General features: G+C 40.6%; 1 protein-coding gene across 1 annotated transcript in view; it reads right to left on the bottom strand.

The window, feature by feature from the left end:
- Nucleotides 1–14,751, bottom strand: part of arsb (arylsulfatase B) — a 55,052-nt gene that overhangs the window by 15,526 nt on the left and 24,775 nt on the right. The window lies entirely within an intron of this gene.

Here is a 14,751-nt window from a genome sequence, read left to right as displayed (position 1 = left end):
ATTTAAACCCGAGACTAAGGAGCAACTGCACCTGGAGAAACTCTTAAACTGGTTCACATGTTCATAAAAAAAGAGAAGAGGTGCAGCCTCATTTGGGGCTCAGTAGCAAAGTTGCATAATGTTTACAACCACAGCGCAAACTCTTAAGCTCTGTGTGCATCAAAGAAATTACAATATCTTCTGTCCAAATGTTAGGTTTGCAGTACAAACTCCAACTATTGAATCACTCCCTCAGTTCAGGAAAACTTCAAACCAACTTCAACCCAGTGTTTGACTACTCTGCTTGTGTTCTTCGTGTTTCCAACCTTATCGTGCCGGCTTTATCATATTACTTCTATTCATATTCAAAAGTTGAAAAACCTGTATTTTTAGAACATTTTTACTTTAGCTACACGCAGTGTGTCTGTTCTGTCATCTAGCTCAATCCAGAGTCCTTACAATGGTCACATTTGTGTTTATTGTTCCGTCAATATTGACTCAAATGACTATATTTTATATATATATAAGCTCTTTATGACAGGGATCATAAAGGGATGGACGTGGTCAGCACCAATAATCAGGTAGGCATGGTGTGGTGTTTAAACAATGCTTAGTTTGGACTGCAGGGCCCAAAGTGTGCCAAAAAAATATGGTGGTCCCAGCAGCAGCAGCCTGAGCTGTTGATACAAACCATGATGGTTTTAAGTTGTTAGTGCCAAATTCTGACCCTATAATCTAAAAGTCACAGCAGAAACACACTCATGAGTAAAAGAAGAACTAATAAAAAAATAATACTAAATCGTAACATTATCAGTCGATACAAGGAGCAAGAAAGTAATCACTGTGGAGCTAACAAAATAAATCTCAATAGCACCGCTGACAGTGATTAAACATGTTTCAGCTGTCAGCAGTACATTCAGCTTTCTCTACCCTCTTCATACTGACGGCAGACACACTCTACAGGCTGCAGATAACTGACTAATGGCAGTCTCTCTTCCCTTTTATTCAGTGATGTTGGGGCCTTTTAATGGTTACTGTCAAGAGATAGCACTCAGCTAAGTTAATGATCAGGTCAGTACTCTGACATAACAAGACTGCACAGAAACACCAACACAGGATAAGTGGACCAGATTAGGTGATGATAACAGGTCAGCAAACACACAGACTGTCTCAAAAGGAAGCACAAGTTTTTTGTTTCTTTGTTTGTTTGTGTGCAGATGGCAGAATGATAGAAGACTGTGATGGTAAAGGATACCTTTTCTCTGCCAGCATTGGATTGACAATGCTCTTAATCCATGACTGATTCAAACAGTGGAGACAGAGACCACCTACATTTTCACAAATTCCAAGATGATTACATGGAGTTTCTTTGGGATCCACTGTCAGCAATTCAAATTCAATTCAAATTACTTATCCACAATCTCTCTTTCATGATGTTTTTGCTTCCAAACTGACCAAGCAGCAAACTCCAAAGCTGAAAGGTGGGACACTAGGGACACTTTAAAAAACATTTCTAACCTCCATGGATAGATTTAGCCTTCATAAGAATTCATAACAACTCTAAAGTGAGTGAATTGTTCTTATACAATTGTTCTTGTAGGGGCGTGTCCACTTTGATTGATAGGTGTGCTGAGATATGCAACTAGGGCCAATTGGTTGCTGCTAGGCCCTCTTTCCACTAACTGGAGTTACTGAACTCAACAAGTTTGTCATGCTTGTGCAGTTGGTGCTGTTTCTTTAATTATGTACACTTCATCATGTCTTAAACTTTCATCTCTGTTACACCAGATTTTCCAGTAAAACCAGTAAAATAATCCAACACTATCCAATCAGTTTACTTCCAGTACTCTCCATAAGCCATCCCATTTCTTCTATACCTGAGAAAACATCATTTCCACTGGGATTGTTCTGTAGCCTGACCAATGGGGACAAAAAAGCACTGATGAAATATTTTGTAAAAATTCTACAACAATTTGATAAGCTACAAGGTACACAAAAAATGATCTTTAATAAACTAATATGCCTTCATCTCCTTTAGCCATTAAAAGCAACAGCTGTGGCTAAAAGAGAGATTTTGACATTTCAACACAAACACAATCAAATAAGATCTAATCGACACTAGCATCGACTTTATGAACGGTGGGAAAACAAGCAGTATCCTGCCACAAAAACTTGGCGTAAGCTTGAAATAATACAAGACACACACAGCAGCTTCTCTGGGATCACTGGGACTTACACTAATATACCACAGGCCAGTAGGCCTCTCAGTCAATGATATTCCCCCGAGCTAAGTACAATTTTTCGCAGAGAGTCAAAACTGAAAGCGCACTTGCTATGACTTAATCTGATCCTTTGGCTGTGATTTTGGATGAATTTAGAATCAATATATTGGCTGGAAAACAGGAAGAACAACTTTACAGAAAAGTGCCCTGAAATACATAATAACAGATAAGGAAACGACTTCAGATTGATGTTCTGAGTTCAGTTTTGTCCTCTGGGGAAACTCAACAGTGTGAATTATTTTCCAAATTGCACAGCTGAGGGGATTTTCCCCAAGTGTTACAGACCAACTACTATTTTTACCTCTCTAAAGCATTGCCAAAAAATGCCCCAACATACATTTAACCTAATACCTCTTAGTTTAGGTGAGCTAGATGTCAGTGTTTGGAGCTCAGCTGTTGAATCCTTCCAGACTAGATGGCAGGCTATTATGTGGGAACCATAGGCAATTTCACTGCAGCCAGGTCCGCCACAAAAGGGTCTTTCGTATAGCATTTAAGAGCTTTGGGAACAGGGGAGCTGAATGGAAGGGACAAAAGAGGTTTGCCATTTTCCAGTGGAATAGATTTTTTTAGATGATTTTTTCTTTTTGCACAGACTCTGATGAGAAGATCAGTGAAATCAGAAAAAAAGAACCAACTGCTTGTTAGATTCTCTTAACATCACGATTGAAAACAGTGAAAACTGTGCACTGCATGCTAAGCTAACATCCGGTTACCTATAGCTTCACATCAGGTATGGAACCACTTTTATTGGTCCTGTGTAATTATTACTTCAAATGTTTCTGTAGCTGCACATGCAGGAGCCAAGTTGGATGCTGTTTGATGTAAATCATACGTTACTCTCCATCAAGGCTGTGACACACCAAGCACTGATACTGTATTTGGCAGTGAGGATCAAAATCAGAAGGATCTTTCATTACCATTTTCCATCTGTTTTATATTTATTTCTCCCATCCTCGTCTTTTCTTCACTCTCTGGGTCTGCGGGCAGTAATGAGAGGCATGTGAGGCTAAGCAGAGAGCATTCTCATTAAAAATAAGCAGCTCGGTAGCCCCATCCCTCAGGCTAACACACACATACAACACAGGTGTCAGGAAGCAGCCAGCACCCCGAACCCAATTCACTCTCTGAACAGTAATCACTGTAATGCACTGCAAACTGCAAAGCGATTATGAGCAATCGCTGAAGCGCGTCAGCGAGTAAATATTTAAAGAGTGCTGAAGATCAGGCACTAGAGCAGATTTTTCTGGAACTCAAAGCTGCAACTCACCTTTGTGGTCTGAAACGTCAACTTCAAAGGCATGAACAGTGGGAAATATTTGCTATTGTAAACCCAGCGGGAACATGTGTTTGCAGAGTTTACAGAAACACAATAGATATTGTCAGTGTACACTAGGTTATATAAGCCCTCTATCTTAAGTCCGAAGCTGAATGGGCATTACAGCTGCTCTCTGTTCATACAATACAAAACAGACTTGACCAACTATGACCTCATCATAGCAGACAGCAGCCAGTGTGTATGTGTGTGAGACTGGAACATTTTTATATGACTATCAAACTGCTGCTGCATCAGCACCACAGAAACCGCTCAGTGGCAGCACAGTGCATTCAGTATTGTGCTTATGGGACAAGCGCACTAATGTTATTCACTAGTGTCTGTGAAGGTTCTCAGTCATCCAGGTCATCGTAGTCTAAGGAGCTTGGAAAGAAAAGCGTCTGGACTTCTTTAAGTTGCCTGAAGACATTTCACCTCTCATCCAAGAAGCTTCTTCAGCTCTAGGGTCAAATGGTGGAGAGTCCCAGATTTATTCACTAGTGCTAAAATCAAATACAAGTGGCAGCTGACAGTGAGACTTTATTTAGTTATGCAAAATGTATGAAATGTGCAAAAAAAAGTAACACACAAACACACAAAGTAAGCCATTACGGTTGCGGAGAATAATGAGTGTTGCTTGTTCCTGCTCAGCTGTACAGCTGTGTTACATTTACTGTAGCGCTGAAACAGAAGGGCTTTGAAAGCCTCACCAGGAGATCTTCAAACAGGGACAAGAAAAAACACAAAAACATTGGGTTGCTGGTGCCTGTGGAGCTTCCACATTGAGTGCACACTCGTTTCACTTCAATTCAGTTTTATATAGTGCAAAATCACAACAGTCACCTCAAGATGCTTTATGTTGTAGGGTAAAGACCCTGCAATAATACAGAGAAAACTGCAACAATTCGACAACCCCTCTATGATAAAGCACTTGGTGACAGTGGGAAGGAAAAACCCCTTTGAGAAACAGGCTAATGTACGGGCAGCCATCTGCCGCGACTGCTTGGAGATGAGGGGATCAACTGATGGCAACAGAAAGACAGAAACAGAGACCATTAGGTGTGCCCTACACACCTCTGTGAACGTTGCCTATGAGATAACCTTGTCTAATTAATCTGGTCATTAAATACCAGATTAATCACTTATTGTATGACAGAGATAGAAAAGCACTAACTCCACAATTGATTTGACCACATCTGTTAATCATATATTCAGTTAGTTATTAATAGCTAACTAATTAAGTTAGCATTTGCCCTGTTGAAAACAGAGCCGTGTCATGTGCACCCAGGCATTCACACTGAGGTAATCAGATAATTAGTTAGGCATGCTAACTGTAACTTTGTCCATGGTGTTTTTCTGAAACATTCAAAAACACAATTAAAAATCTGAACATTTACTCTCAGAATTCTTCACAATAATTCTAAGGACACGGAAATTGATCCTTTTCAGTGACATCACGCTAGTATCTCCTTTAGCCCCCACTTCCTTTCGATGCAAGCATACACCCTTTCCATTCAACAAAAAACCCTCAACACTGGAGCACAAGCTGAACTGCTATGAGAGCGCTCGGTGTGTAAAGTAAAAACACAAGGTGTGTTTTACTCCCTTAGGCACACACTGATTACACACTCTGCACTAATGCAATGATTATCCATACTCGATCCAATTTCCTCATGTCCTTGTGTGTGTGTGCGTGTGTGTGTGTGCGTGGATGCATGTGTGTCCTGCTTGTAAACCACAGACCGCACAGAGCACACAGAGATGATGTCACCTTGCAGTGATTAGTGTGTTAGAGCAACGTGGAACATAACAGATGGTTACAGCTGCAGCAGTTTCATAAAAACAAGAGAAATTGAATCAAAGAGAAAGAAGAGATTTCAAAATGCTTTAAGTTTGTGTGTGTGTGTGTGTGTGTGTGTGTGTGTGTGTGTGTGTGTGTGTGTGGCCTTTGTTCAAATCCAATGAAGTCATCGACCTCTCCCTAATAACAGAAGACAGGTGTATTAAGTGGTCTCCTAATGTGGATAGGAGGGTAATTTCTCTGGATTGGATGAGAGCCAAGTCTCTCCCAGACATGATGACAGATATAATGGGCAAAAAAGTTTCACATGAGTTCACACACACACACACACTCATTCCCCTCCTGCCCTCATCTGTATATGCACTGCAGCCTGGCTAATGTTTGCCAGGTTCTGTTATCATGTCTGGAAAACCAAGCTCTTCTCTGTCTCCCTGGTGAATCCCTGAGCCTGAGGTGATAAAGATTCCCACTGAGCACCACAGGCCATCGACCACCAGGAATCTGATGTCTCTGCAGTGAGAAAAGCTTAACGGTTTCTTCAACATGCCTAATGATCCAGAGAAGAGGATAAGATCTGGTTAAGTGCATGTCTGCCCTTAAACTGTCAACAACAATCTGAAATTGCTGTTAAGGGGCCTTCATTTACATTTAAGGTGGCTTTTAAAAAGGTCAGATCACAGTTATTTATACTGTTATTTACCTCTAGTGGTAGGTAGTGCGATGAAGACAGTTCAGCTATGTGTCAATGTTGCACAAGTGCAATGTTACTCCTTGCTGGAATTGAGTAAAGTCAACCCATCATTGCCCTGGTGCTATATTGAGCCAAAACTGTGTTTATAGTAGTGTATGGATTCTGAAAATGGACCTCACTGTGTAAATCCACTGGTGCTAAGGTCAGGAAGTTGAATCTGCACGCTCAGTTTGCCAGTACACACAAGCAGTCTATTGATCAGTTCCCGCAGATTGTCACCTGAATGCTTTCTTACACCACATGAGCCCTGGGAAGCCCTAAATGTTCAAAAGTATACAAGCTGTTTTTAAAATCATCTTGGTGTGGAAATGATCACCTCTCTATGGGCATTTTTTTAGCCAAGCTGTAGATGGACAGATGAATGGTCAGAGGTCAGAGGCAGCTTTTCAGAAAGCGATACCCCTCTGAGTAAGTGTTCTGTGGGACAACTAGTGGTTTCATCAGTGGGTATAACAAGAAAATACCAGTTAATTGTGCAAAAAAAAAAAAAAAAAGCCTTATTCTTTTTCTTACTATCTTTATGCTTACTCTTTGCACTCTTTTGTTTAATATCTTTGTTTTCTCTGATCCATGGTGCACTCTGAAACATATGTCCTTTATGACTTGTCTGTGCTTCCAACTCCTATTATTAAAGTCTTCTGTTATCCACTTTGTCATGCCTTTGTTTACCCTCTCCACACAGAGAGCCAAGACACAATCCCTGCCGTCTTAAGCTGGCAAATACCTCTTAGCTGTGCAGGACCGCCCCAAATGACAAGAGCAAACAAAGAAATGCCTCATTCTCTGCATTCTTTTTGCTTTCTCCAAAGCAAATATGCACATTTCATAAAGGTGTTGGAATAAAAACAAAGGTAAATTAAATAAAGTCAAATTTAACAAAGTCCTGCAACTGCATAAATGTTTACTTATGACTTAAGATAGAGAGACAGATGACACCAACTTCAGCCAAAACTGTGTTGGTCTTGATTTAACTAGACATATTAAACAGAATCCATCTAATAATGAGGCTGCATCTTGGAAATCTGTCCTGTCTCCAAATCAGTTTAGCCTAGTCACGTTTGGTCTTTATTTATGTCCTTATTTAAGCTATAGCCTTGACAGTGTTTTTCTTAAATAGATAAGCCCTACGAAAAGAAACAGTAATAATGTTTTTTTTTTTATTTAAAGAGCATATGTTTTTGCAATACCATTAAGAAGGGATTATACTTGGTTGCAAACATAAACAGCTGCAAACACCATGGACAAATAGTCCTTCCAGTTATGCTTCTCTAAAGTCCACTTAATCTGCCTGAAGAACATGTGCAGAGCTCAAGTAGTGCAGTTAAGTGTTTCTGCATCACAAAAATTCATAGGCATACAGTTGAACCAAGTGGGCCCTTATTTGTATGCATGGAAGCAACAACTCTTTTAGATAGATGTATGTGTAGTAACCAGTTTCAATGGGTTTATAAGACATGTATATGCTTAAATTATACACTTAAGTGATATTATATACAATCTTTTAAATATTTTTCCCCTGAGACACCAACTTGTTAGCCGTCCCAAAAGCAAAAGAAACACTACAGCAAAAATAATGACTGTTCAGTGTTCATCTGCTACATAAGCTGTAATTAGTAACAGTTGCCATTTGAGCTTTTCACTTGTTGGGGACAAGACCCACTGTTTTAAAAAAATATTACTCAGAAATTCAAGTAACTTGCTGTAAACTGACATAAAGCTTGACTTGCATAGCAACAGTTCCAAAGGGGCAAACAGCAATTTACTGTTAATACAGTCAGTAACATGAACAGGATTAGCTCAAACCAGTGACCTGCTTTACTTTTAGAATGACTCATCTCTATTCAAAGTAGGTGTGCCAAAACAGAATGCAGCCAGAGGGTGTTACAGCCATTGGACTCGCTTTGCTCTGGACCAGCGTACAGTGGCGATAATGACCAGTGACAGCCTGCCAGTCCAAACCAAAGTAAGGTTTCCATAGTGCTGCTGGAACCTTGACTCAAACAGAGAAAATCAGATGTGTGGTTTTAAGAAAAATTGGCTCAGACCAGCTGGAGGATCCTTCAGCTGTTCTGGGATTTAGCAATGAATGTGAGTGAAAATGAAAGGATTCTTGAGCAGACTAGTATAAAAGAAAAAGTGGGGGAATTTACTAGCAGTATTCCCCAATATTTATCAACATTAAACAAGTGAAAGAACTTCAGTAATGTGGATGAAAATTCCTCCCAAAACTGAAACAGACAATAATTCGTTTTTCAGTTACAATGACTTTGTCGTCATTGCTGATCTTCTGTTATACTGTGTGAATTAGAAACACAAACACACACACATACGCAACACACAATGTAGACTAATCTTGTTCACACAAAACGTGTTCCATGTCCACAGCCAAGCTGAACACAAACCATCTTATCGCACATCGCACACAGACTGCCTATTGTGGGAGGTTATACCCTTATCATTAGCATACAGCTGTCAGACCAAGTCCCAGGGTGACTCCAGTTCCAGCCTAATCAATATTTAAGCATGTCTCATACAACATTTGCCAGTAAAGAGCAACGATGGATGGCACGGACGAAAACAGGAGACATAAACTGAAGTTAATGTTGAGTAGAAACAGTGCAGTTTAATGAGCCTGCAGTTGCTCAGGGACTAGATGAAGTGCTTCAGGCCAAGCAGCTGCAAAACCCTCCTCCTGTCTGCCGTCCATTCCCCTGAGACTGACCCACAGCTCGTTACAAAGGGACAAAACCCACTGCAGATTCTTTCTCCTCATTTTACCCAACACCCCTCCGCCTCAACCCCCACCAACTCCTCCTTCCTCTACTAGTCATTTCTTTGGACAGGTCTTTATTTCCAGTGTAAGATGAGGGATTTCTTATTGTGACCCCACCGTGCTGATTTCCCAGTAAACAGGAGAGCTGCCGGAAGCATAGGTACCCCCAGGAGAGACTCATCTCCAGGAACAATGTGGGGGCATGAAGGGCGGAGAGAGTCAGAGGAAAACAGAATTCACATTTATGTGAATCTTCTTGGGTGTGCTTAGGTTTTAGTGACAGAACTTGGATCATCAGAAGGCGAGCACCAGGCTTGATGCAGACATCCATGCGAGTGACAGTTTCTTATGACCATGCTAGTGAACTATAATGCACCAACTGTGCATGCCTCCTTTTAGGCGGCCTTCTCATGGACTTCAAAGAAGTATAAGAGGAAAAACCACCAGCCTTAGTGTTTGCACACCCCACTTAAGGAATCTGAGGAGGTAGGTGGGGTGGAGAGGGCACAGGTGACTTTCAACCATGACACTGGAGTTTGACTCATAAAGAGGACCGTTTGTAAATGTCACTTTCCCTCGCTGTTTTCTTACTTTGGTCAGTTTTGGGAATGTCAGTTAGGAAAGTCATAGTTAGGTTTAAAAGCTCTGACAACATTAAAGACACATTAGGAAAGGTCAGTCTTGCAGATTACCACAGTGCCCTTCTGAAGTTGTGTTTACAAATCAGAAGACAGGACAAGGAACCACCGTTCATTAGTTGTTAAATAAGGGTTGTCTAAAAGTTAAGGGCTGCAATGCACACATGAAAACAGCATTAAAGATGGCTTCCAATCATGAAAAGTAAAGCCAACAAGAAAGTGCCTTAAATATGCATTCTTTCCAGTGGCCACCAGGGCATAAAGTCATTAGCTAACAACTTTAGCTTTACAAGCTAGCCTATGAGCAAATTTTGCTCACAAAATCAGGTTTCACCGAGAAGGTGGCAGAGAAAAGCAGCCATCTCAAGGTTTCCAAACAGGACTTCACTTAAGCTACAGCCATCTTTTAGCCAAAAACACTGTTTTAGTCGTCAGTATCAGACCAGATTACACCATTAATGATGGTAGTTTAGGAAGTAGCTGGTACTGAAGTTCGTTAATCAATTAAAAAGTGAAAGCACTAAGATGGAGAATGGGGAAAATATGCGATCACATGACAAAAGATCTCAGTTGCTTTTGTGTCAGACTGTGAAAGACAGTTCTCCTAGCACTGATCAAGCAGCCTGTCTCCGAGGCCATGCTATGAAAAAAAAAATCAACAAAAGTCAGACTCACGGCTGCTTTCAATTCAATACTCTTTTTAGAAGCTTGGAATGGAAACGGTATAACGTAATGTGACCCACTTTGGGTTTGTCAAGATTTTAAGACTGTCTTCCTCACATTACGTCAACTTTATAAGCAAATAAACAAACTTTAGGGTAACAAGAGGCATATTAAATAAAACCTGTGATGTTTGGTTTCATAGAGCGCTTCCTCCTGGATGCTCCTGTTGAAAGTTTTACTGGCCACACTTGCAGACACAAAAGAATACAATTGGGGGTGGTGAGGTGGGGGGACAAAAAAGGAATAAAAAAAAAGAGCACAGATTGTGGAAAAACAGATGTGTGAGCGAATGATCTAACGTACACGTGCAGCAGTTACAGTAGTCCGAGGAAGTGCCATGCAAATAAACCGGCCTCGTTATCTCGGCCATCTACACTGGAGGATATCCACAGCAGGCCTCTGCTGGAACAAACTGTATTCCAGATGTTAATCCCAGCCTGCTGGAGTCATCTGGTTTAACCTTTGACACGGGAGCAGCCGTTCAATTAGTGGATTTCACACTCTGGTCATGGTGACACTATGGTCCTGGCTTTGGTTTCAAGAAAACACTGATAGAGCCCAGGTCTGATTTCTATCAGCAGACCACTCGGCAACATTTACTCTAACAGTATTTATTTAGGATTCAAATGCACAGAGAAGATGTAGATCAAAATCCTCTACTGAAAATGGCACTCATTCCAGGAGAAATATACTGACCAATCCCATAAACTGCAGCCAGAATCCTGGATTAATGACAAAGGCACTACCATCAAAGCTCAGAGAGGCACGAAAGGCAGATGATGTGGTCTGCGTAAATGGCTTAGCAGTTAAAACTCTTGTTTTATGTTTTCGTATCGTGCATTAAAAAGCATCGCCAACTGCATCATCTGCATCGGTGGGAGAAAGGAGGCAGGCAGTGTCTTTTTTTTCCCATGCTTTGAAAGTTTACCATTTAGTCTAGGAAAGGAGAGGGAAAAAAATGAAAGAACTTTTCCAAAGTATCTGCGCTGCCAAAGGAAAGAAAAAAAATTGGTAGAATTTTGCTTTTCTTGTGGCCTGAATGGGGGGAAAAGGAGAGTTCTGCCGGGTTGTAACGAATGAAGCTCGTGCTTTTCTTTCCTTTTTTTAATGGGCCAAACACAGAGCCCTGAGGGACCACGTGTGCTGGCACATAAACTCAAACCACTGGCAAGCCCTGACAGTGGACCTCAAGCAACCACTGTCTTTAATGCTGCAGTCATTCATTCACTAAGCATCATTAAGTTACAGAATATAAACAAGACCTTCCCAGCTATAAAGTGACAACAATACTATGTATTAGAGCAAAAAACATTTTTGAAATCTATTGTGTGCAGAGAGCTCAAAAGCCAGTTGTCGCTGCTCTTTGCCTCTCTCAGACTCTGGTTCAGAGGTTTCAACCGGTTCTCAGGTTTACTGCTGAAACACAAGCCAACGATCTGTGTAGCACTTTGTCAAGACCGCTGACAGACTTTCTCTTAGAGTTTCAATAGCGTAGCAACTTTAAACTTTCAATATGCCCACTGACACAGGAAATCCGGGCAGGGATCAGGTGTTTGGGGTTAATGACGCCTTTTGATGGGACGTTTTCATTGAAAAAATATTCATAAAAATCATGCTGTGTTGCTTTAGAGCTAGATCACACAAAGATGAGTTATCAAAGATTCTCAAATGTGATTTGTTGCATATCGACCTCTTTGACAGTAAACTGACTTGTGACTGTTGAGCAAACAAGACCTGTGTGACATTTCCCATCATTATCATCATCACCACCACCACCACCACCACCACATGACATTTTAAAGACCAAATGCGAGTTTTAAGGTTTCATGGTTCTTAACAACTGGCAAACAAGGTGTAACAAAACACCAAGAAAAGAAGGGATTTTTAATTTTTAAAACTGGAATTTGCATAAATGGGTACAACTACTGATGATCGTTTTATCTAACCTTAAAAAAAAACAAAAAAAACTCAAATTTACGCATTTTATTGTATCGCGTGCGTCATCCGCGGGTGAGACTTTTAATAAAAGAACTAAACCCAACAGACTGGTGTCACAGTGACATCATTTTGGGGTCCCAGTGCGCTTCATTACATGGCAAAGAAACCGACCACTCGGCTTTTCTGCCACGAGTTTCCCCCTCAGTGCTCCGAGAGAAATACAAAAACCAGCCAAAGTCCCGTGAAAGTCACTTACGTCTGGAAGAGATTCTCCACTTTCAAGCTTGTTTCAGAAAAGAATAACCACTCCATTGTTGAGGGAAGAACAGTACTGTTTAAAACATTCCCCCTTTGCGCACGTACTTACGTGTAAAAGCTGCAGTCTGCGCGGATCTGGAGCTGTGAAATCCTCACAGTGGGATGATCTCTTTTTTGCGCCTTCTCTGAAGTTTGTGCAGGTTTTGCCTTGACTATCTGTTTCGATTCGAGCTTGATTTTCTCCCTCACAGACTATTCATCCTCCTCCACGTTTTCACCGCAGAAGAATGAATGGCTCCCTGCGTCCGACCCTCTACCCAGACAGGACTGCTGTTAGGATGGATGGGAGTGACTGCTCCGCTAGAGCCCGCCCCAAACCCACCAGTTACTGCCTCTCTGCAACTCTCAGCGGACTCTTGAAAACTGATGATAATTTTGTATTAAATGTAGTCTAATGTGTCACCAGTATATTTCTGAATTTGGTGTATTTTCATTTTTTTCACCAACTAATTGAAAAAACTGGACAAAACACTGTATTAATTAATAAGTATTAATATCAGAAAAAATAGACTTTTCTTCACTCAGGGGTAGTATATCAGCCTGTAAGCACCAGGCACACTCACAAAACATTTCTGCCCAAAATGCTGATTTTAGATAATTTAATTATATGTAAATTTTTCCATGTACAATGTAAAATGTTACATTTAATGAAATTTGGTCAAATGAAATGTACGTGATTGGTATCCATTTAGTTTATACCGAGTACATTTTCCTAAAAGATAAAGTATTTGAATAAATAAACCTTTGAGTTTTATATGTTTCAGTTGCATTTTAGTCAAAATTATTGCTTCGTGTTTACTGAGTGAACAATCTTGTTTTTGAGTAAAGAAGTTATCTAACCATTATGATTTAAAGTCATTTAAAGCAGTCCTGATGTGTTTCCTTAATTTTCTGTTATAAATAAATTATTTCAGAGGTGGGTGCTAATATTAAACATTGCTGAAGTTTGAAATAATGAGGTCAGAGTATGTACCAGTAATCCCTGTGAGGCCAAACCTCAGGCAGCAAACTCTTAACTTTTTTAAATTTGGACCTTTATGATGTCACACAGAGGAGATATTTCTAATATGGTCATTTCTAATAAGGCCTACCCACCTGCTGTTCAAAGGGGCAACTGTGTGTGTGTGTGTGTGTTCCTGTCTAGCTATCTTTGTGAAGACCAAAATCTGCATCCTACTATACTTGTGAGAACCAACAGTCACTTGTGAGGACACACTCGCCGGTCCTCACAAGTTTGAAGGCTTTTTTGAGGCTCAAAATGTGGTTTTAGTGTCAGGGTTACAATTCGGTTATGGTTAGGTTTAGGGTAAGGGTTAGGCATTCATTTTTAATGGTTAGGGTAAGGGGCTAGAGAAACCATTATGCCAGTGAAGGTCCTCACTAAGATAGCTGAATGGGCTTTGTGTGTGTGTGTGTAATTAATCCCCCACTAATGTGCATGATAGTTTGTTAAGTTCTAAGGATGATCATCTGTTTGGGATATTTTCTTTTTTTAATTTGGACCTGTTATTCCATAAAGGTTTTTGTATCTAGTTACTTCCCTCAACTGTATGTGGAAAACGTAGCTAATATGGGAATACCTGAAAGCTGCATTCTCTTGAATAATCAATAGGAGGAGACTCATGGAGCCTGAAAGGAGATTTACCCCTTTGCATTAAACCTATGCCTTAGTTATGTCATAACAGCTCATAATTATAACCTCAAAATAAAGACTCACATATGTCAAAAAAATTCCTGGAGGGAGATTTCGGAAACTATTGGAATGGACAGGAAGGAATGTATGAAAAGAAAAACTGATCACAACAAACAGTGGGGATCCAGGAGGGACAAAGTCCCAGGAATTTATTTGTTTCTATCGTGGCTAGCACCGCAGAAAAAACAGCAGGATGTAACGAAAATGCTGGCGATGGCATCGGCCACTACGTGGGTTACACTGTAGGCTCTACAAAGATTCACAGCAGTAGTCTAATTCTACAGTTATACTTTCCGTGTTTGTGAGTCTGTAGGAATCAGCGACATAATGTCATCATCAGACAGTGAGCGTGGGTCCATGTGGACTTACCTGACAATCTTTTTAAAACTGTGAGACTCGTCTGTGGAGACGTTACATTACAATGTACCAACTGTGCAACAGCTCCAGGCAGTGGACTTTTTAGAAGCATAGCAGCAATCGCTTCTTGGCTGTAATTTTTTCAAGCTGTCCATGCCTGTGTCCCCAACAGAGTTTAATCAA

Source organism: Perissodus microlepis, chromosome 7 (assembly GCF_051167445.1).
Source record: "Perissodus microlepis isolate ML-2025 ecotype Zambia chromosome 7, ASM5116744v1, whole genome shotgun sequence".
Taxonomy (NCBI): domain Eukaryota; kingdom Metazoa; phylum Chordata; class Actinopteri; order Cichliformes; family Cichlidae; genus Perissodus; species Perissodus microlepis.
Note: the sequence above shows the minus strand (reverse complement) of the source record. Positions and strands in the feature narration are given on the sequence as shown.